The following is a 26,502-nucleotide window of genomic DNA, read 5'->3' as shown; positions in this document are numbered from 1 at the left end:
ACTTCTGTTGTGTTATTGCACTATATTTTCTAATTTTTAAGTAATAAATCATTGCTCTTAAACATACATTGCAATACTCTTCTTAATTAGAGTGAAAATTCTTTAATTTATAGAATTGTCCACGGCAAATATATTAAGATCTTCAACGTTATAGGGATCGGTTACTTTATCCTGAACACTTCAGTCCCATTGAGAATGCTGTACATACGTATTCAACATGTTAATCCAGTCCTATTAATTAATACGTTAATTAGCTTGCGAGAACCTTGAGAATTTTCACAGCGATGTTTTCTTTGAAATTGTAGATTATCTACTTATTTATTTATTCATTTATTTATTCAATCATTTATTTATTCATTTATTTATTCAATATTTATTTATTTATTTATTCATTCATTCATTCATTCGTTCGTTCGTTCATTTATTTTCAATATCTTGGCACTAGTAAATGACGCCGTATTATAATGCATACACGTACATTGCACTTAATGCACAGATTTGATCAATTTATTAGAAGTCTAAGAAAGTGTTTTTTTTTTTCATGAAAATATAATTCCAGTCAAAATTTAATATCAATGGCTTTGAAAACAAGTGTCTGAAAATGTTTTCGTCATCTCACACTGGGAGTATAATCATTGCTTGACTAGGTTATGCCGGTAGATCGGAGTTTGATAAATATAGGGATTGTTGTTTTCATTTAAGCAGTTACGACACGTATAGTAGTCTGTTGATGTAATGGTAGCTATATGAATTAACTAGCTACAGGAAATTGTTTTACTTTACCAGGAATTAAAAACAAACACCAAACAAAACAAGTGTGCTGCCCTTGGCGTTCGTTGGTTCATCAATGACGTCTAAATATGCCAGCCCGAATAAAATGAAACCGAATAGAGTACAAATAAATGCACACAAAGCACTACAGTCCAATTATTATTATACATCATGAATTTTATATTATGTGTAACTGTAAACAAATTTTCTGTATGTGATACGCTTTCTATCAGTATATTGGTTTAAAAATATAAAATATTAACAGCATTTCTCAACTCGTGATCGAAACTGCAGCATTTCTAGTTGGAAATTCAGTAACTCCAGGCAAGGACACGTAGGTTTAGTTTTTCCTCCCACAGAAACTGGGTGTCTCTTCCTTGCCTTGTATTAAGCCTGAAGTGCTTTAATAGTTAGTTTTATGTTGTACTAAGTACATAGCCAGAGAATCGTAGAAGATAGAATGTCTCAGATGATTAAGATTGGATCGGGTCATATTTGTATTAATGAGAATACGTATCGAAATAAATTATAAAAAAAACAACGTGAAAGGAAGAACGGAGTTAACTGTTTTAACCACTACTATTTTTCATGGAAATGCAATAAGTAAGTAAGCTAGAATTGCGAACAAAGAATATATAGGGTATTTAAAAAGTCAATTCAAAATTTAAACCGCTATATTATAATATTTGAGTTAGGGAAAAAACTAAAACATCACAGTGTTGGGCAGACAACGGGGTTTACAAAACATTGGAAAGATGTCCGCCGTTCTCTTATTCAACTACAGCATTCTGTCTGCGACACCATGCACATCATTTTGCAGATAATGTCCTGGAATATTGGCAATTTCTTGCGAGATGGCATCTTTCAGTTGCAGTAGAATTGTTGGTTGTGTCAGGAAAACTCGTTCTTTAAAGTAATCCAACAACCAAAAGTCTGCCGGATTGAAATCTGGAGATTGTTGACAAATAATTCCATCTGTGAACACAACCATAAAGCACTAATAGATGCTATAGAGTTACCAACAACGAAGGGGGGGGGGAAGGAAAATGCCGACAAAAAATTTAGGTCAAAAGCACCGTCTTTCAGGGATTCTTCTAAAATAATTCGCGAAACCTCGTAAGTGGTTAGTGTGTTTATCTATTCTGTTTGCGTGTGTTAATGTGGTTCTAATACACTTCCAATTAAAGATTCCAAAAGTGTACTCTTTGCACAGTGGATTAAAGAAAAGGATTTTTTAGATCAGAGGGAATGTCGTATTTTGCGATTGTTGCAGTAAAGAGTTAAGCAATGCTATTCTGTTTCCGAATATATTATATGGCAGTTTTTCTTTGTAAAAAATTACAAAACTTCTTTAAAATGGTTAATTAAATTACAATGTCCGTTTTTAAATCGTATCTAGGTAACCATAAGACCTATTATAACTTCAGATGAAATGTACTAAAAAATTTCAAGTCGACCAGCATGTAGCATCTGCTTCACATATTGAAAGAATGCAAAAAAGGAAAGAATCTGCAAAGATTTCCATAGATCCCTCAGTTACGCCCGTGGGAAAGTGGGTGTAGCGGCGAAAAACTAATTGGACAGGGTCATAAATGCGAACCCGGACGACAGATTCTTTTGTTGAGTGAAGGTTATTTGTGGCGAAAACTTGAATGAAGAATTTGACCTATAACTGTCACAAATATGTTCATTCAAGTTTAAACCCATAACTTCTTGCGATGTAGAGAGGTATCTACAAAAACATATTGACTTACAAACGCAGGAACCTCGCAGAAACCAATTTAGAATTGTTGTTAGTTAGAAGAAAAAATGAAGTGAAATAACATTTGGGACAAACATGAAAGTGCATATTTTAATGTATTTTTCGCTTGATCGTGCATATTTCATAGATTGATAGTGCATGAATGCATGCATATTTTGGGATTTTATAGTGCATGAAATTCTCGTCTCTACTAATAACACTACTTAAAGTTCACTCTGTTTATATCTCCACGAGCTATGTTCTTTTTTCAACGAAGCGATTGGGAGTTCAGCTCCAATTCCAATATAGCCTACCTTATTGCAAAATGCTCGGAATCTCTCCGCTCTAGCACTAAAAGTTCGGACATGTTTTTTTAACGTATGAAACAAACAACAAAACATCAATTTCAACAAAATGTGGAGCCACCCCCTTTTTTGCAGGAAGCCCTTCAATTAGTTGGATCACTGACTGAGACGAAACTGCCTACTGAAGAATGCACTGGAAGGAATGGTGAAAGGAAGAAGAGTTCGGGGCAGAAGAATATATCAAATTATATACGACATTACGATATATGGATCATATGCGTAGACTAAGAAGAAGGCAGAAAATAGGGAAGATTAGAGAATGCTGTGTTTGCAATGAAAGACCAGTCCTTGGGCAAAAACAAATAATGAATGAATTGTTATTATCATCAGGAATAAGCCACAATGTTTATGACGATGATTATTACGGTGATAATGAATGAATTTTTTCAACATTTTGAATTTTCAGCAAGCATTGACCAACAACTTTTGTTATAGTCATTTCTTAATGTCTCTTTATTGATCGTTTAACCTCCCTGTTATATTTCTTACACAAGTTGACAATAAATGTAGGGGATGGGACGATTCCATGGACAAACACAGTAGACATCGACACATTTGTAGATTTTCCCTAGTCTGGGGTCTGCAGAACGTATGGACCTTCACAAAAACACACACATGACGGAAAACTAACAAAGAATATTCATCCATGCCTGAGACGGGATTATAATTTTTGCTGATTTCGAATGTGTCGCTGATCTTCTTAAATAATCCATTTCCATTGTCATGAGTTTTGTTCCTAACCTTTTATTAAATTTCCATGTTTCAGCACCATATGTAACAGTACTTTTGATTATTGAATTATATATTTGCCATTTATATTCCCTTGTTATGTGTCTGTTCCATACAATACCATTCAACATTGCTGTTACTGTTCTTCCTTTAGTAATTCTGTTCCTAATATCAGCTTCTTGTCTATCTTCTTTAGCTATTCGAACTTCCAAATACTCAAATTCTTCACTGTATTTAATACAACCTTGTTGATTTTCCAATATTAAATCCTCAGTTTTTATTCCATATTCCATATAAAATGTTTTTTTTCTAGATCTACTTTCAAACCCCATTCATCGTATTCATCTAACAGTATCTTAAACATAATTTTCATATCTTCATTTTCTTGTGCAATTACCACCTGATCGTCTGCAAAAAATAATGTAATAACATATTTATTGAGTTATCTCCAACAGATATTTCCATTTCTGAACATTTCCTGGTCCATTCTGACAATGCTCTCAGCAGATTTATCTTAAATATTTGATTATTTGTCTAATGGCTAGTACATGATATTTGCCGGTACTATCATTGACAGGGAAAAACAAGAAAGTGAACAAAACTATTGTTTAAGTAATCAAAATCATTCTGAATCTGACTTCCCAGTAGCGGTCGACTTCCTTGGAGGATATCAGAGCAGGGCATTTTGCAAGATGTTGTCTGTCCATGTCTTCCTGTTGATGGCACAAAATGCAGGCTGGTGATAGCAGGATGCCAAGACGATTGAGGTGTTTACCCAGGATGTCATGTTCAGTGTTAAGGCGAAAGCTTGCGACTGCTAGTCTTCTGGGTTCAGGAGATATATACTTCAGTAATTTCCTACGTTGTTGCGAAATGTTTATGTCCAATTCTTTTTGGTGATTATTTTTTGTAGTTGCTTGATATATTGTTTTACTGAGATAAATGACAAAGGTTTGCGTGGATTTATTTTGAGATTAACACCCTTCTTAGTTAATGTGTCAGTCTGTTCATTTCCATGTAGATTACAATGTTCTGGGATCCAATGTAACACAACTGTTTTGTCATGTTCTTTTAAAGTTGCAAGTATTTTTTGACAATTATTGATTTGTTCTGTGAAGGGGTGGTCAATTTTATTCATCTTAAATATTGTAGGTGACATGCTACACCCTTGGCGAAGGCTCATTGTTACTCTAATTTGTAGTAATAAGTAATAATAATAATAATAATAATAATAATAATAATAATAATATTTCTTACTCTGTTTAATCTCCCCTTTTATCAGAATTAAGCACCACAGCGGGTAGGGCAGAAAGATTCTTTTCATCATAAACTAGAAATGTAGTAGGACCACCGCAGAGACATCGCAGGAGAATCACAAGACAATGGAAAAACATTTAATCTCGCAAACGGAAGATAAATTTCTTCCATTGACCACACTGGTAATCGAACCTCGTACCTCTCTGCTGAGAAACAATAATAATAATAATAATAATAATAATAATAATGATAATGATAATAATAATGATAATAATAATAATAGGTAAAAGTGCAGATTCTCCATAGAAATTGAGTCGAGTTAATTATTGTCCTGTCATGCGCTGTTCTTGCACCATGCCTACCACATAACGATAGAGACTATTGTCTGTTCATAATACATACAGGACCGAGGACGTGTCGTGTTAATGGACCATAGCTCTGAAGTAGACGTTGACGAAGCTCGTGTGAAGGTTTTCTCCTGCGAGAGCTGTACACGGAATATTTGACGAGGAATTCCACCCCATGATCGTTATGGCAGGTCACCATCTCCTGACTGACCCTTTGTGGTACTTATCCATAACACGCATATACACCCATCTTTTGTTTGCGCCTTTGAGAAGAAGCTTTGTAAAGGACGACATATTGCATACGTTATTCATGCAGTGCTGCCACCATTGGAAACATGCTACGCTCCGTTTACTAAGCTTGGAATTTAAGTGGCCTGCTGAGTGGGTTCAGTTTTATGGTCTCTGACTTCGCTGCTTTGGATCTTTATTAGCGATCTCCATCAAGAAGGGAGGGTTGTAGTTTTCCTTAACACGGTACTTGGTCCAGAGAATTGTGCTTATGTGTTCCGTCCATTTTATGCGACAATGCTTATGTTCATGCCGTTTCTATCAGATAGGCTACACATTAACATCAGGACTCGGATATCACAGTCGTGCGTGTTCTTTGTGTGGCCTATTTAACTGAGTTTTCGTCGATGCTGAATTTATGACTTGAAGTTTTCGTGCATGTGTGGAACTATCGCGTTAGGCATACATAAAGTGCCGCAAGAATCAACAGAAAGATAAGACAAAAGAATGTCTCAGTTTTGTAATTCACATTAGAAAATGAACATTCATTGTATTGAGAATGGTGTATAACCACCAGAAATATAAAAGAATAATTAATATTTTTGTGTAAGAGATTATACAGGATGTAATGGGTAAAAGTGCCATTATTTTAACTGACTATTTCTGTTATATGACGTCATTCCATTTTTCGACCAATGAGGTTTAAAGAAATTTTGAATTCCAAACAATCACAATCAAACATCGTGATAATTTATGCAGCTAAATTTATCGCTATCAATTTATCGCATGGTCGTTCTTTTGTTTAGTCGGTGTCGCCAACTGTTTTCCCGTAAAACGGTGAACATCAATCCATTAAGATGCATCTACACGGCTAAACTTTTCTCTCAACTTTACGCATTCAAGCAGTGAATGCAAGATTGATATTTAATATTAATATTAATATATTTATGCAGTGAAGACGACGTTCAAAACTGCGCAACATGTAGACAAAAAATCTTCATGCATCTTAATTGAAAGTACGTTTTAAACTTGATTATTTCAATATTCTTCCCAGATTGCATGCATAAGCACATGGAAAATTGAACTGTGTAGATGCAGCTTTAGTCCCGTTACACACTACAGTGACAATACGTTTGTCGAGTTATGGAAAATGCTTTCCTGTAGCACGGAGTAACGGTCGAAATAAGGCACAGCTGACATTGTCCCGCTCCCACAGGTAACTAACCTAATTGTAGCCTATAAAATTTGTTTTACGTGAATGAAATTAAACAATTAATAGAAAGTCAGATGTTCAAATTTATGTAACATGAGCGCATATCAAACCCAAAGATCTTGTATAGTGTTATATACAATGTCTTTGATCAATCTTCGTTCCTTATAGCGTAATAAAATACGTGTTTTAGTTATCTATGAAGAGATGGCTTCACCGTGTAGCAACATGTCTTGCTATAATGTGAATACATAAGTATTGTTATATAGCTGTCTCCACACATATTACATAGTTCTTAGTTCTCGGTGTAGTGTGTAATGTAACGATGAAGTACTAAATAAAGTACGAAATTCTACTTCCACATCTACATCTTCATGTTCCAATTCCATTTTCATTGTAGGCTGTCTGAAGAAAATTACATTCCTTCATTCAGATTTGATAACTGCGTTTTCAACAATTCTTTGTTTAATTAACGTATTTTAATTTTAATTTTTAAATTAAATTATAATTTCAGCAGATAATGAAAATGTATTTCTGTTATAATAATAAGAGAAAAACGCAGTATATGTAGACTAATTAACATTGTTAAACCTGTACTTCGCTTTTCGCAGTTGGTATTACTGAATAGCATCCAATTTCTTTATGCAGTAATCGATATTCATCTATTTCAACTTCACAATGTTTGGATAGGTTAAGTATTCGTAAATATACAATTCTATTATTAACATTTTGTGATCGAATTTTAAGGTTATATTATTTACATTTTTATTATATTCACGAAATAGTCCTAATAAATTCCACTCGAGATCTGAGATTTCCCAGATAAATCCACTCTCAGACCTCTCGTGACATTACTACAGATGATTCTTTCTAATTGCAATATTTAACTAATTATTAAAGTTTACAATAACAGTCATTTTGCAACGTTCCTAGATGGGGAGGAGAGAGTTTAGAAGTACACGGTACAGCTCAAGCGGGAAGGAGAGAATTTAGAAGTACGCAGTACAGATCAAGCGGGTGCAGACATACCGGTACAAAACAGATGCTCTGTTCTAATGCATGAGAGTCGATGACAATACTGTTGTTTACATAAAACGAGCAGCAAATACAAATTTTCAATATCATTAATAGAACATTATGGTAAATTTACATTTTATGTAACAATATTGCTCCATTTTTAATTGTACGCCTAAAGAAACAAACAATAATGGTTTTCTGCACAAAATCACACGAACTTTTTTTTCTAATGCAACATCTTAATCTCTCTCGCTTCCGTAAAGCAGTATCATTTTTAAACAAATTTCTGATTGTCTGATCATCGAAATGGGGTAAGAGACTTCTAGTTTCTAATAATCGTTGAGAAACTGCTACAATAGTTCACAGATTAGGTAACCTTCTTTTTAGGAAAACGTTGACGATACATCCTTCTTGCCTCAGTTGAATTACGACGAATTTCTCCATAAATTAATAACATATGATATTCCTAAACTGTGAATGACATTGTAAGTTGTTCATCAAATACCCTGTACTGAACTGCCATCCGCTTGACAGTAGAGCTATGGACAGGGAGCTTGAACTCAGCTGATTCGTACTTAGATCTGTGCAGAGTACTTCCTGCTGAACGTTGCCACGTCTCTCACGCCAGAATATTAACAAATTTAAGCATATATTTTTATTTAATTACACGTAAACGTAATAGAACACAAAATATTTATTTCAACTAATATTAACTCTTTGCTAGATATACCTACTGATGTAATTGTTTTCGTAATTATACTAACGATGAAAGCAGTATAACGCAAATAAAATAACAAAAAAAAATGTTTTTTCTAGGAAAACTATAAAGTTTTGACCCTATGTTGTATGGACATTTTTTGATCTTGTAGACCGTCCCCGACGACTGTGAATATGACGGCACTTATACCCCTAACACCCTGTATACATTTTCATCATATAAAAATTACATCTTTTATAATTATTTTTTTCTTTCATAACCGTAAGTCCTAATGTCTGATAATTGCTCTTCGATCTAAAAGGAAAAAATATTTTTTTCTACGTAGGCCTAAATAGATTTTCGAAATTGTGAATTTTTAAAATGTTCATATTGCGACTAGTAACAAGCTAGTATTAAAAAAATTACTCCCAGTATTAATATCTTTCAGTTTTCTCTTTTTGCCTTGAAGATAACATTCACATCAACAAGCTCTAGAATATCTGCACAGCAGAATGAAGTTTTTTCATATATTAACATTTTTAAGAAATAATCCATTGAAATTTATTTGTACATTTAATTTATGTTAAAGATAGGTTAAAGTTGAGTTGCAGTTCATTCATCTTACTAAGAAAAAATATATATTAAACATTTCATGTAATTATCTAAAAACTCATCGAATATAGGCCTATGATTGAAACAGTTTTGAAAAATCTAGTTTTGACAAAATAGATAACACTAGGGCGTTGGAAAAGTAATGATAACATAGTTGCTGTTTCACACTGAATTTATTTAGGCTACTTTTGACATTACATACTTAAAATGTAGTCTCTTGCCAAGTCAACAATACGTTGCCAAATTCTTGGAAGACGACGGACTCCATCTGCAGCAACATTTCTGGATATTTCTCTCACTGAACAATCTTAACGCTTTCGGAAGTAACTCTTGATTGTAAGCGAATACGTCTCTTCCACCCAGCTTAGTAATTCAGTGTGGTAGGACTTCTCTCCCACAGGCTTCTTGTAATGCCCAAAAGTACTGAATTGCATGTTTTTCTCTTGCAATTTGGATTTTTATGAAGGAACTTTTTTTCGTCTCTTTAGGGCTGTACTGTTTAGCAGAAATCAGAAACAGCTAGTGTATTTACAAACTATGGCTACTTCGAGACTTTCAATATTGCATATTTATGAAACAATCGTTCCTCTATTACGTAGTACAAGATTTCAATGGACACCGCTAGGGGCACTGATTTACAGCATTGTACAGTGATCCAGAGACTCCGGAAAGCTGCCCAAAACCTCAAAATACGAACGTGGTAAAATTTGCCAACGAGTTAACATCAAGGAGTCAATGGTCTGGGGTATTCTAAACTAAATGAATAGTCATTAAGGGCCGTATTCATAGACATTATTAGCGCGGGCTTCCGGTGGATGATAAGCGAACTAACGTTTTTCGTATTCATAAACCAGTGTTAGCGATATGATATGATATGAATCCTGTACAAGTAACCAGTCGATAGTCGGGGCTACTTTAGCACGCTCGTAGCGCGGGCTAGCGAAATGTCTATGAATAGCACCCTGAATTCTCAGTCCTTAGTCCAACAGAGACTTCAAAAGTGAAAGTCGTTCGAGCGCCACAATTATACCTGTTTTTCAAGTTAGAAACGGCGAAGTTCCGAGACTCAAAAGTCAGCAAGTACTTTTTCACCTGCAACTGGCGTAATTTTCATTGGTATTGCGTCATCCACTTCACAGTTCTACCAACCAGTGCATTATTTATGAAGTGATCCTCATATCATAGGCCTATCATCCTTGTCCTGAGTCAGAGAAACTATATTCTTTAATTACATTTTCTTTGATTTTCTTTTATCTTCGACATTACTAATGCTTTGGTTCACTGTCTGTAATTTTCAATTACATTTATTAATCAATCATCTATAAACTGTCATCCTTAAAGGAATAAATTTCACTTGCTTAAACATCTGAAATCTGACTTGAAGGGTTCAGAGCCATAGTGGGCCAAGCGCCATTTATTAAAGACGGAGAAAGAAAGGGTTAAAGTTAATTAAATACCATAGTTTAATGAAGATTGACATATCATTTAGTTTGATAGTGTATACTTTACATTACTTGCTATATGTTCCATTGAATTATGGTGATAACTTCATTTTAACCCTTGTTTTCTAAGGTTTTGTCGCCCTCGGTAGCGCAGTTGGTATAGCGCTGGCCTTCTATGCTCGAGGTTGCGGGTTCCATCCCGGCCAAGGTCGATGGCATTTAAGTGTGTTTAATTGTGACAGGCTCATGTCAGTAGATTTACTGGCATGTAAATGAACTCCTGCGGAACAAAAATTCCGGCACACCGGCGACGCTGATATAACCTCTGCAGTTGCGAGCGTCGTTAAATAAACAATAATTTAAAAAAAATCATTTAATTTCTACGGTTTTAGTAAATGGCGCTTGGCCTACTATGGTTCTGAACCTTCAATTGTCGTTATATCAATTTTAAGTAAAAATAATTTTTAATGATATTTTTAAATGCACATACTAGTACATTATAAGTTTCCAACATTCCATGTGCCAAGTGTCTTAAGCTCTAAAGCTGGTCTACAATAAACCGGGAACGGAAGCGACAACGAGAACGAGAACGGAGATATTGTTAAAATACACGTATTTAAATGTGATTATTCACAATTAACGAGAAGCTTACCGGAGCCCGGGAATGGGACGTGAAAATTAATTGTGATTGCTCACATTTAAATACTTTTATTTTACCGATATTTCCGCTCTCGTTGTGGCTTATGTTCCCGGTTTATTGTGAACCAGCCTTCACTCCTGTTCCGTTTGTCCTGTATGTTATTGTTCGTCAAATTTGCGAAAATAAATTTCTCCGAAGATTCCGCGATGGATTCCTATTGGATTAATTTCAAGCCTATCTGATGAATCTAGTTCTAATCCCCCGATATACCCTACTACACTTCATCTTGGGCTACTAATCTACTTCTTGAAATTTATCATCCTTCAATTTTGTCCACACCTGTGGAGTGATTGGTTAGCACGTCTGGCCACGAAACCATGTGGCCCGCGTTCGATTCTCGGTTGGGGCAAGTTACCTGGTTGAGTTTTTTTCCGGGTTTTTCCCTCAACCTAATATGAGCAAATTCTGGGTAACTTTCGGTGCTGTACCCCGTTTTTTTTTTACCGGCATTATAATCTTCATCTCATTCAGACGCTAAATAACCTTAAATGTTGATAAAGCGGCGTAAAATAACCTACTTAAATAAATAAATAAATAAACAAATAAATAAATAAGTAAATGAATCCTTCAATTTTCCTGGAGACTTCAATTTCCAATTCTGGCAAATCTAGTTCTAAAACAAACCAACATACCTTACATATTGGAATAATCTAAACAAAAATACTTCAAGACTGTCAGGTGTACCTCAGGATTTATAGATGTAATTCGTTCATTTATTGACCCCAATTTCTAATTTACAAATGTACTAGAAAACTTGTATGTAATCCATTAACCCATAGGCCTATTATAACGATCTCTAGGTTTAATTCATCAATCTACCAGTATAAGAAGAGTTCCAGGTCTGATCTAGTAACATACTTAAAGGCTAATTCTAGATCTAAATTACCAGCCTTTCTGAAGTCTTCTAGGTCTAATTTTTCTTTCTATCTGACTCTCCGTAGTACATATGAAAAGAAGACATAATTATGTCACTGTTGATAGTAATCGCCCGCCGGATGGGGACGTTAAGCCTGGCGGCTCCCTGTGCTATTCGACAGGAGTAAGCTACGTGCCGGGACCGAGTTTCCCTCACCCTAGTATACGACATTACAGATACACATCATGCATAATGTGGCCCACCGAAGTGGTGTGCAACTTAAAATGGGTCGCAGTCCTGCCATCTATCCGCAGTATGCGGAACCTGAATCAAGCAAATTGTAGTGTATAGGCACTAGACACACACACACACACACACACACACACACACACACACACACAAAGAATATAGTGTATTATATTATATTCCCGCGTCGTGGCGTCGTGGTCTAAGACTCCTGCCTAGGACTCGCGTTATAGAATGTGCGCTGGTTCGAGTTCTCATGAAATTTCGGCCAGTGTATGGGACCGGTTCTCATCCAGCATCGTTATGCACTTGGGAAGCTACGATAGGTAGCGAAATCCGGTTGCGAAAGCCAGCTATAACGGCTGGGTGGCATCATCGTGCTAACCACACGATACCTCCATTTTGGTTGGGTGATTATCCATCTTTGCTTCAGCACGTGGACGTAAGGCTAGCAATCGGCTTGTCGGTCTGGGCCCTTCATAAGCTGTAGCGCCACGGATGATGATGATGATTATTATTATATTACTATTATTATTATTATTATTATTATTATTATTATTATTATTATTATTATTATTATTATTACATGACGACTTTTGGTGTAGCTTATAGATATGCATGACGATTTCTTACCTAGGAACCAGACTTAAGTTCATAGAAGTGATTGTGAAGATTTTGCCAGTAAAAACTACCTTATTCCCTTGTCCTCTATAAACATTTCAGTTTCACATTCATTCAGTGTTCTACTATTGTCGTCATATCCTTATGTTACTCTCTCTGAATAGCTTTTGTAGTCTAAAATGAATAATAATTATATTAACTTACCAGAACATGTTATAAATTATTTCAAAGTAAACAGTTTTTCTAAACAGTGAGGTTACTGTTGGTTTCGGAGCTGCTGTTTGTGTAGTATGTGTGAAACTGCAAAGCAAATTGTGCAGTGTTATATAATTTCATAGGTTAGATGTGAGCTAGTTAATTTATAATCCACCTGCAGTATCGGTTACACCCGGTGTAGCCAATGTTCATTTTAATGACACCATTATAAATAATGTTGCAATATTTTTCAGATATTTTTGTTTTCAGTGTGATACTGTTTGAATTAATTTTAACTCTTTTCCGGCAGGAGACTTTTTGTATTTCAGCGGTGCCTTTTAACAGCCACCGTTAACACTGGTTTCATGACTCGATAACGAACATCAAGTTCTTTCTACGAGCATATATTATAGTCAGGGCGTTAGCCGCGTTCACGGCATGTTTTAGTACTTCCAACTCTTTCTCATACTTTTATTTCGGTCTCAAATATATAAAAGTTGTATAAAGTTCAACATAAATCATGTTTTAATCAAAGTTTCTTTTCTAGTGGCACAATTATATGCAATCTTAATTTAAAATTACGAAGTATCACACAAACAGTGGGAACGGTGTAAGATATAAAGTACCAAAACGTGAACATACTATAACAAACTAAACCAATAGTTCACTAGTTTACTTTTTAAAGATTAAATATTTCTTTCTTATCAGGGTTGTAAAATGTAGTCTTATAAGTGAATTCATTCATTCATTCATTCATTCATTCATTCATTCATTCATTCATTCATTCCGTACATTTTACATGCATGCATTCATTCACAGTGTTCTGTCCAAGGACAGGCCTTTCACTACAAATCCAGCATTCTCCATACATAGATACATAGATACGTACATACAGTCTTAGAAAAAGGTTTTTTTACACAAATACTTATAAGTTCCAGAAAAGAGGCAGTGCGCATGATCGGACATACCAACGAAACAAAACTAATTATATTACTTCAACTGGTTCTTCTCTTGTAACCCAGGTCGCACGTCCCCTGATCATGCCTTCTTTCTGGGACTTATAAAGTATCTGTGTGATAACTTTTTTTTCCTAAGACTGTACATGTATAAATACATACATGAATACATACATACATACATACATACATACATACATACATACATACATACATACATACATACATACATACATACATACATACTAGTAGTAGTAGTATTTAGTAGTATTTATTTATTTAACCTGGTAGAGTCATACATACATACATACATACATACATACATACATACATACATACACACACACATACATACTGTAATATAACGTTCCTGGGTAGCCCCGCAGGTAGAGCGTTGTTACGCAAAGCCAAAGGTCCCGTGTTCAATACCCGGCTCCGGAACAATTTATCCCTTGAAATTATTCAAATCAGCTTCACATAGAGCTATACCTGAAAGGGAGATTTGCATACTGTAATATATTTTATAATGGACACAGTTTCACCACATAATTTAATACGTTTTTCCTCTCCCACTGCCGTATGTACAGTATGTTGTTATTACTTTGCTTTTTAGGTAAGCGTGATAGTATTGGTACTATTGATGATTGGACGTAAGTCGTATTGCTTCCCTAGGGAAGTAAGTGAAAATTATGTTTCATTCAACAGTAACATAACAACAAATAAAAGAATACTAAAACCTCGACGACTGTCCCAACAGATCTGATATTGTGACGTGAAAATTAATAAATATATCTTTATTACGTAAAACATAATTACTCTTGAACACAACAACAAAACGAAACCATGACAACATTAAACATATTAGCATTAGTCTACCTCTTATATAATATATGGAGAGTCACTGCAAGAATGATGGATGTCATTTGGAATACATTTTGTAGGAGAAGCAATTGAAAGTTTGAAATGCTTAGCGCTTAAAACTTAACTGTGATTTTCCGATCATTACTGGACAATGACTATCAGTGTTAATGCCATATAACTCTCTATGTACATTCTATATGTCTTAAGCTATGCATTGACAATCTTGGTTCATTTTCGACAAGAAAGTTACATTCATCATTCTTGCAGTGTACTTCATATTTCATTACTTCCCAATCTTCCAAAACAAAGTATTTATATTTTCATACAAATACAGTAAATCCTTTACAATTTTGTATTCAAGATGAATTCTCTGAGAGAACTCTTTGTCTTAATTGATTGATATGTCGAATCCAAGTTTTATTTAATTTGGGAATAGAAACTCTAAATTACAGTGGACCTGATATTTCCACTGTACTGTTTCCATTTCCTGTATTTCTTTGCCCAAACTAATTCCCCTTCGTTGTAAGAAATTCCACTTGATCCTTTTATAATGATTTATTTGTTCCATACTTGGTTAACATTTGATGGAGGTCGTAATGAATCAAATTTATTGCGAATTTTCCTACCTAATGCTTCTGGTGAAATATCAGTCATACAGTGACTGGCGTTCCTGTAGCCTATTAAAAACTTGGTAAAATTAATTGTTTGTTATTTGAGTTTCCCTTATTTCCAAAAGCTGTAATTAGAGATTTTTTAATGATTCTAACTGAATTTTCAGCAGTTGTGTTAGTTTGAGATTTGAATGGTGCTCCTTATTTAAATATAATTATATTTTGTTTTAAAAAAGCTTGGAATTTCTCACAAGTGAAAGAAGAATAGTATCTGAAATTAATAACTTTGGAAGCACAAAACAAGCAAATATTTGTCTCAATAAATTTTTATTGTATTAATTAATTAATTTTGAATATGTGTCAATCGTAACAAAAAAATCATGATTCATAAAAGACCATGGCAATCAATATGTATTCTATTCTCTGCCATGGGGTTTGTGGTCATTCCCAGGGAATAAGTGTTGCATTTTAAGTTCTTTTAAATATACCGTAATTTTCACAACTTTTTATCATCTCAATATAAAAATCAATGTTGGATCACCATTTATAAAAACGGGCCAAGGACTTTACTTTTGCAATGTCCTTATGCGATGAGGATAATTGATTAAGAATTGTCTTCAGTAAAATACTTGGAATTACAACACGATATCCACAAAGTAATATATATATATACACACACACACACACACACACACACACACACACACACACACACACACACACACACACACACACACACACACACACACACACACACACACACACACACACACACACACACACACACACACACACACACACACACACACACACACACACACACACACACACACACACACACACACACACACACACACACACACACACACACACACACACACACACACACACACACACACACACACACACACACACACACACACACACACACACACACACACACACACACACACACACACACACACACACACACACACACACACACACACACACACACACACACACACACACACACACACACACACACACACACACACACACACACACACACACACACACACACACACACACACACACACACACACACACACACACACACACACACACACACACACACACACACACACACACACACACACACACACACACACACACACACACACACACACACACACACACACACACACACACACACACACACACACACACACACACACACACACACACACACACACACACACACACACACACACACACACACACACACACACACACACACACACACACACACACACACACACACACACACACACACACACACACACACACACACACACACACACACACACACACACACACACACACACACACACACACACACACACACACACACACACACACACACACACACACACACACACACACACACACACACACACACACACACACACACACACACACACACACACACACACACACACACACACACACACACACACACACACACACACACACACACACACACACACACACACACACACACACACACACACACACACACACACACACACACACACACACACACACACACACACACACACACACACACACACACACACACACACACACACACACACACACACACACACACACACACACACACACACACACACACACACACACACACACACACACACACACACACACACACACACACACACACACACACACACACACACACACACACACACACACACACACACACACACACACACACACACACACACACACACACACACACACACACACACACACACACACACACACACACACACACACACACACACACACACACACACACACACACACACACACACACACACACACACACACACACACACACACACACACACACACACACACACACACACACACACACACACACACACACACACACACACACACACACACACACACACACACACACACACGTAGTTCATCCTTATGACGTAAATATGGTAGCACATCTTGGGTAACATTATTCGGCCAACCGAACTTCGTATACATTATAACTTTCTGTAAATCATAATTCTTCTTTTTGTTGACGATAAAATGTCTCCAAACTGGAAAGTTGCGTCCGTGTTAACAAAAAATATTGTAAAGTCAAATCTGTTTCCACATAAAAGTGATCATATAATAAGGGCTTTCTCGACATCCATTCAGCAATAATTTTCTATGAACGTCGGTGCACATATTGAATATCATACTTATAATTTGAGAGAAATAATGCTGTCTTTGTAATCTGTTGGCTGTATAAAGCAGAATACCGTTGTTTGGACCAAAAATGGTTTTTAAGTGTTTATGATCAGTACCCAGTGTCCAGTGTCTATCAAATAAAAATATGTGAAATTTCTTAACACCAAAAACTTTAGCTAACTCTCCTTTATGAAAATGGGAGAACGTTTGTTCTGATGTAGACAAAGATCTACTAGCAAACGCTAAAGGCTTTTCAATATCGTTTTGACACCGAGAAAGAGTTTCTCCTAACCCGTAAGTTGAGGCATCCACTATAAGTTTTAATGGAAAATCAGGATCATAGCTAGCAAAAAACGAAATCTTGACAACATTAGGGGAAGTTCGTTCAGTGCCGGACAGCGACCAGTACCGGACGATAACGTTTGTAGTGTTTTTGATCACTGACTAGAGATGATACAGTGTCGATCCTTCTACCAGTTATTGCTTGCTATCATTTGTTGTGAATACTTGTGTGATTTTAACCATTGACGATGTCCGTTGAAACGATTATCTGTAAGTTTTTAATTGTACCGAGTTAAGCTAAACTTAGTTAAAATAAAGGACATTGCATAAGTATTATATCATAATATCTCATAAAAACTATTTGATTATAGTCTACATAATGCTTTTTGACTTGGTGTAATGTAGTTCAAATGATGGTTTTAGAATAATCTTGGTTTCATATCTTCAATCATGTCAGTCATACCAGTCATTGTTTTGCCGGACATTACCGGATATACTATTTTGTGATGTATATATATTTTCTCGTAATTTGTTTTGTAATCTATAGAACGTAAATGATATCAGAAGCTAATCCTAATACAGCGAAAGGAATATGGCATCCGGATGAAAGAAAAACTCAAAGAAACTGAAAGGAAGACATAATTATTACGGCCCAAACTATTTCTATTTTCAAGAAAGGGAAAAGTAATGATTGCAGTAATTATAGAGGGATGTGTTTATTGGATACTGTCTATAAAATATTTGCAAAAATAATAAATAAAAGATTACAAAATGTAGCAGAATATTTGATTTTAGAAGAACAAAACAGGTTCAGAAGAGGTAGATCTTGTACAGATAATATTTTTATGGTTAAATAGATAATAGAAAAACACAGGGAGTATAATAAAGAAACGCATATGGCATTTGTCGATTTTGAAAAGGCTTTCGATAGAGTTAACCGATGTAAATTGTGGCAAATATTGGAAGAAAGAGGATATCCCCAACAACTCATAAGAATGATACAATGCTTCTACTCCCAAACAAAAATAAATGTAAAACTCAATGGTAAAACTTCTGTAAAAGTTGTTACTAATCAGGGTGTCAGACAAGGGTGTACTCTATCACCTACACTTTTTTAATATTTATGCAGACGATCTAGTGGGGAAGTGGAAACAACTAGTGAATTTAGGTTTTCAAATTTCAAACAATTTATTTCTAAATATACTATTATTTGCCGAAGATTTAGTTGTTATTCAGAATAGTGAGTCTGCCCTACAAAAATCTATTTTCGAACTTAGTGGAATTGGTGAACAATATAATATGACAATTTCTCTAATAAAGACAAAGGTAATGCCATTCATAGGGAAGGAACCGATTAGAACAAAAATAGCTATAAATAACTGCTGCATAGAACTGGTAAGCCATTTTAATTATTTGGGAAGTGATATTGGCTTTGATAAAGAATATGACGTAGACAATAAAATATGTAATTTTCAAAGAGTTTGTGGAACAATTAATAGAACATTTAGAAACAAAATACTTAAAGAAATAATATTAAAATTTTATAAATTCATGGCTGTACTACGCTGGCATACGGAAGTGAGATTTGGACATTAACCAAGAAGCAACAAAGCAAAATACAGACGACAGAAATAAAATTTCTAATAAAGGAAGGGAGACTTAATAACAAATGAAAGCACAAGAGAAGAGTTAGAAATGTTTAATATAAATGAAAGATTAAAAGATTTTAAACAAAATTGGAAAGAACATGTCGATAGAATGCCAGATAGGTACCAGACTTACTACACAAATAATGCAATATCATCCTAAAGGAAGAAGATCGGTGGGCAGACCTAGGAAACCTAGACCTGGAGGACATTGAAGACGGAACAGGCATTTGATTGCCTATACAATGAAGTGATGAAGAAGAAGAATTATCTATGAAAATAGCCTATTGAAACTGTCTGCATCTTGTGTGGAGAAACACATAATACTGGATCCAATGCTCGTCTTGTAAAATGTGGGTTCACGAAGTTTGTGCTACTGTTTCAGAAACATCAGACAATTAGGAATGCGATTATTGTCAGTATTAAAAATGTGCCCGGTACTGTACTGTATTTCTAACTATATGCAAAACGTATGTTCAATTTACTTCTTTATAGCATTTTTGAGATTCACTTTTTTAAGTGTCCGTATTACAAAAATATTAGATGATTTGTTACTTTCATGTTAAAGAAAAAATACAGTTAATATAATAATTGTTTTTTAATTATAAGAGAAAAACTTCAAGTGTCCGGTACTGAACGAACTCCTTCTAAACATAATTTCATTACCACTTATATATCAGGGCCTATACATACATACACACACTCACGCACACACATATGCACACAAATATTAAAAAAAAATTGCAGTCACTGAAAAGACTGAAAAACTCCTCTCCTTCTAAACTTAAATAGATCTTGATACAGACACTGGTGATGCCTTACTTTGACTATTGCGACGTTTTGACCTTAGTGTTGAATTGTCATTGAAACCAGCGTGTTCACAATACTTGTGTTTGTTTTCATTTTTAATAGTCATCGCTATGATCGTGTCTCCGAGTATTTTTCACAATAAAATTATCTTGGCACCTATTTACCTCGTTTCTAGTTTCACACTTTTAGCATCCCACCATAACCGTGATACATGTTCACAGCATAATCTTATTCTATCAATACCTGTTGTCATCAAACATCCTCTACTCTGCCTCCTTCACAATATAGGTACACAATCTTGTCACAGGAAATCGGAAATAGTCGGAATCTAAAATCCTCTAAATTCACTCTACTTAGAAATATTCTTATTGAACAGAACTTGCCCGTTAAAGTAATTTATAAATAGTTCGTTTTATATGGGAGAGTTTTTTTTATTTATTTTGGTATTACACTTAACCTTTCATATCTATATGCTAAACAGTAGTCTAAGCTTTAGCTATGTAATCTCCATGTCTTGAAATCTGCTTATATTCTCCATGTGGAATATATTTTACGTATCCATCATTGCATATTATGTATTATTTTCTTAGTTTAATTGAAGTACCAAATCTTATATGTAATGACTTTTTTATAATTTGCCTATATATTTTATATACATAATATTCGTATATGTAAGTGCCTAGACTATTTGAAGCAATTTCTACATTACCTCGAAAAAACACTGAACCATAAAATCGTCCCAAGCGGAATTCAAACCCACAGTCATACTCGTTACCCCAACGCTAGTCGGTGGTTTATAATCTTCGAAATGTATGTTCAAATCATCAGAAATTAAATCACGAAGCTTCAAACTTAGCCTATGTCTCAGTGACTTTCGTGACGCATCTTTCCACTTATTAATATTAATTTATTTGGATTCTTCTTTTTTTTTAAATATCTACTGTAGAAATCGTTACTGTCTTACAGTCGTCCATTTTACGTAATAGATCAACCGAAACCTGATGCACAGAGTTCAAGTACCCAATATTCTTAAAGGAACAAACTCCCGTGCAATAATCCCGATAGGATATAAACAACTGGATACGCTAGAAGTGACTAGTGCCATAGACCGTTGTTCCAACCAAGAAATTCATGGTTGTAACTCGTGTAGAAGCGCCTCTGATACAGATATTGATAAAAAAATTGTGACAGCTGTATAAGACTATACAGAGCATTATTCCATTAAAAACTCGATTTTGAAAAATTGTAATATAGACCTTTATTAGGCCCAACGCTTCAATTCTGACTGACAGACTAACAGCAAGTGACCTCTACTGAAAGACAATCCTATGTCCACTGCATGCTTGTTTACTATGCATTGAAACGTAACTATTCTCTGTCCGTGGGATGTTACGAACAATAGTGTTACATGAATTTCACGGAATATCTAGTTTCATATTTTTATGTAAGTAACAGGTGGTTGTTAATTAATTATATTCATGTCACTATTTTCGTTTGTAACTCATCAAACATAATTAATTTAGTTTTATTGATATATTTTGAATTTTAATATAATTTCAAAGGTAAGTTTAACAATATATTAGGTGTACGAACAACACTGTTATACTGTAGCTGGTTATCGTAGATGTTACTCGTAGATGCCAGAAGTAAGTTCACTTATGTGGCGATTCCTAGAAGTGTTTCTGAATTGTTTTTCTACTTGTTGACTGTAATGTGAACCATTGTTTTGTATGAAGGATAATGTGTTCAAAGCTAAATATTAATGCAACGCTATGAATTAATCATTGAAGTAGGTACTGACTAATCCTTTACACATTCTTAATGTCTTCTAAGAAATTTGGTGGTATGATGAATGTTGATGTAGAAAATATTCCAAAATATAACTTTCATAACATGTAGTTTGAGTATCAGCGGTTGGATTTAATGACCAAATTCTATAGTTGTGGTAACAAAAGGATTGCATGAATAACATTAATTTTCCGTACGTATTTGAAAATAAACATTTTCAGAGTATCCCGAATGAAACAAATACAGCAATTTCAAACTGCCCTCACTTATGAATTATTCTGGACTTCACACAAGAGCTGTATGCCCAGGAGCCTTAAGAACAAGGTGCAATATAGACTTACCTTATTCTGACTTCTTGACAAAAATATACCGCCTGATGTGGGTGAAATATGAAATGCAAATCAGCAATAATAATGTAAACATGCGACATGGGATTTGAGAAAATCCCTACGGCTGCAAGTAACGTTAATTCATGAAAGGGTGTTGTAATTAGGGTAAAAAAATGCAATTTTCTCTTTTCCAAATTGTACTTTTTATTGTAGTTTGTGTTTGTTCGAAATTTTATTTGTAATATTCAAAATATTCACAAATAAAATGGTGGCTCCATCTCGTGCGTCAACCTGTAGTACACCCAAGTATTTGAATCTGTCCACTTGCTCTACTGCGTCGTTTAGAATTCGCAAGTTTACCTCCTTTATTTTTCTTCCAACGACCATGATCTTCGTCTTATTTGCATTTATCATCTCATATTGCTCACAGCTGTCATTTAGCTCCAGTAGCATAAATGACATCTGTGAGCAGTATGGGATGGACGGAATGATGTAGATGTCTAATATGGACAAAGAGAGAACCCCGAGAAAATCCCAACTGCGACCTTGTCCGTCTCAAGTGTCACTGTGGATTTTTCACAGAGTTCCTTCAATCCGGACCACCTGTGTGACATGCTACAAGTCCCGTCAGTCATCCACCGCAGGGGTAACCTTTTATAGTTATATGTCTTGTGCACGCGTCTATTCCCCGTCCATATCAGTACACAATTGAATGACTTTATTTTTCCAAATATACAGGATGATTCACGAGGATTTACAGTCCTTTACGGAGCTTATTTCCGAAGATATTTTGAGCAAAAAATGTCATATAAACATGTGTCCTAATCTCAATAATCTCAGAGTTACACTAATTTGAAGTTGTTAATAAAATTCCATTTTTGTTTAGTTTTAAGGGTAAAAACAACATTACAAATAGAGAATGAACTATTCAGAAGTATCATTCTTTAATTGGCCAGTTTTCTGAAAGCTAAAATTTTGTTGTTAATTATTTTGTACAGATTTTGTTTTTAATTATTAACTAAAAATTACATCATTCTTACGCACGTAACACAAAAATTCTTACAAATCATACGACTTTAGGAACTTCATTTTTTTAGAGTTTAATTATGCATCCTAATGTACAGTCTTAAAGAATTTACAAGAGTGACGTGAATTGTGACAATTGTTATGGTAAATGCGTAAGATAATGTAATTTTGTACTTAAAAACCGAAAAAAGAAAATCTCTACGAAACAACTATGGAATTTACAACACATTTCTTGCATCAGAATATTAGCTAATTAAAGAAATGATGCTCCTGAATAGTTCATTCTTTATTCTGCAATATTCTTTTACCCTTAAAACTCAAGAATAGTGGTATTTTACAAACAACATTAAATTAGTATAATTCTGAAAATATTGAGATTAGGGAAAATGTTTATATGACATTTTTTTCTTAGAATGTCTTCTGAAATAAGCTCCGTAAGGGACAGTAAATCCTCGTCAATCACTCTGTATTGCAACTCTTCCCTAATTTTGTATAGGAATTAACTCATTTACATTGTTGTAATTTTATGTTACGTAAGCATTTCTATGACAACGTCAGTGTAATTTCCGTTCCACAAAATCCTTTCATTTTTCTGTTAGTTACTGTCGAATGTAGGAAAACGATACACTTCAAAACAGTAAATGTGTTTCATACGTAGTTTGTGTTCGACATATTCGACAGTAATTACATGATTTTGTACCTTAGGCATATACAGAAATTCAGCTTAATTACAAATTCCTCTAATTTGAGCCCGTTGTACTTCAGTAATTGAAAGATTCTTAGTTTTCAAGTGACTAAGGGGCACTGTGACCTACAAGACGTATTTTGTTTCGGTATGGCAGCTCCGTTCTATTCGTAATTGTTAACAAGATGTCCGCCATGTCCTGTGGGAGCTGACATTGCGGTAAGTGGCAAACAGCGCGCTCTCTCTTTCCATTGGTCACCAGAGTGCCACCTGTCGACAGCGTCGGATTTTGACAGCGCCCGCTGTTAGCCCTGTGTCATACTTCATTTTCAGGGTGCCACTGGTCAACTCGACCTTTTACAATCCTACCCACCCCCCTACAAACCCCACTCTAAAGTCAACTTGTCGCTCTCGTCACAAACCAGAGGGTGAGAACAACTTTATTGCTTACAAGGCTTGTGTCAAAAGCATATCGCTAACCCAACTTTCCCTCACGCTTCACCGGGAAAATAGGACGTTGCTTACTCAGCGTAACGGCGACTGACGAATTGAACAATATTAGTGTTGGTCTGAGAGTCTGCTTCTCACTTTTACGCTTGCAGTTTTTACAAGTCACGAGTAATCTCAGAAAATTACAGAATTTGATCAACAGTCTTCAATCGTCACGAGAGTCCTGGAGTTCAGACATTAAAATAGACAGGCATATAGGCAATTAAAATTCAAGAAATGGACAGTAAAATAATCAAAATAGGTATTTAAAAATGAACGAAAGTACGTAGTAATATGAGGCGTTCCCTAAGAGAAGGGCGAACACGCCAAGGGTCGAATTTTGTGTTTTTTACTCCTCCAAATATTTAAGACAGATATCTGCAACTTAAGCCTGGCAGACGTTGACAGGCTCTCCCTTACTACATCGAAATTATCATTGTTTGTAAGGTTGGAGAAACTGTGTACCCTGTGACAGGTTCATAATACAGTGAAACCTCTCCTTACGGACACCCCCAAGATACGGACACTCCTCATATACGGACAGATTTTTATGTCTCAACTGAAATAATATATAAATAATAAATTTAACTCTCGTTTACGGACACTATCAGACACTGACACGGACAGCTGTTTCACAGTCCTAAAGCTTGCTTTGCCTCCTGACTGCGGACAGAACTTGAATTTCAAGACCTAATGTATTACAAAAATGGAAAATTTGGTACAGAAATTGTTTAACATGAAAGAAGACAATAAGGGTCTCGTAAGCTACCACTAGCCCAGCGAGCTACCCCTTGTTAACTGGAAGCGGGTGGATAAACAAAGTCATAAAATTTAACCTGTCTGATGGGTCCAAGGCTTCCGCGATCATGAAATTGTATTTGATACATGATAGAGTTGGTAGGATTATTCTCTTAAATTCAACCAGGTGTTCTGTTCCGAGAGACATGACACCTGAACGTAAAGATTAAGTTGAAAACTGTAAATTACAGTACTGCATAACTGTAGACCTAGAATAAAATTGCATGGCACAGTACAGTATTTTCCTTTTTCAGTCTTATCTACTGTAGTTCAAAGTTGCAAAGAATTTACTGTGGTACTGTAGACTGTATTCAGAATTAAACTTCAGTAATAAATTTCATTTAAAGCGTGAAGAGATACATAATTACTTACTTACAAATGGCTTTTAAGGAACCCAAAGGTTCATTGCCGCCCTCACATAAGCCCGCCATCGGTCCCTATCCTGTGCAAGATTAAGCCAGTCTCTATCATCATAACCCACCTCCCTCAAATCCATTTTAATATTATCCTCCCATCTACGTCTCGGCCTCCCTAAAGGTCTTTTTCCCTCCGGTCTCCCAACTAACACTCTATATGCATTTCTGGATTCGCCCATACGTGCTACATGCCCTGCCCATCTCAAACGTCTGGATTTCAAGTTCCTAATTATGCCAGGTGAAGAATACAATGCGTGCAGTTCTGTGTTGTGTAACTTTCTCCATTATCCTGTAACTTCATCCCGCTTAGCCCCAAATATTTTCCTAAGCACCTTATTCTCAAACACCCTTAACCTATGTTCCTCTCTCAGAGTGAGAGTCCAAGTTTCACAGCCATATAGAAGAACCGGTAATATAACTGTTTTATAAATTCTAAATTTCAGATTTTTGAACAGCAGACTGGATGATAAGAGCTTCTCAACCGAACAATAACACGCATTTCCCATATTTATTCT

Source organism: Periplaneta americana, chromosome 5, assembly GCF_040183065.1.
Source record: "Periplaneta americana isolate PAMFEO1 chromosome 5, P.americana_PAMFEO1_priV1, whole genome shotgun sequence".
Lineage (NCBI taxonomy): Eukaryota > Metazoa > Arthropoda > Insecta > Blattodea > Blattidae > Periplaneta > Periplaneta americana.
The sequence above is the reverse complement of the archived record's forward strand: the minus strand, read 5'-3'. Positions refer to the sequence as shown.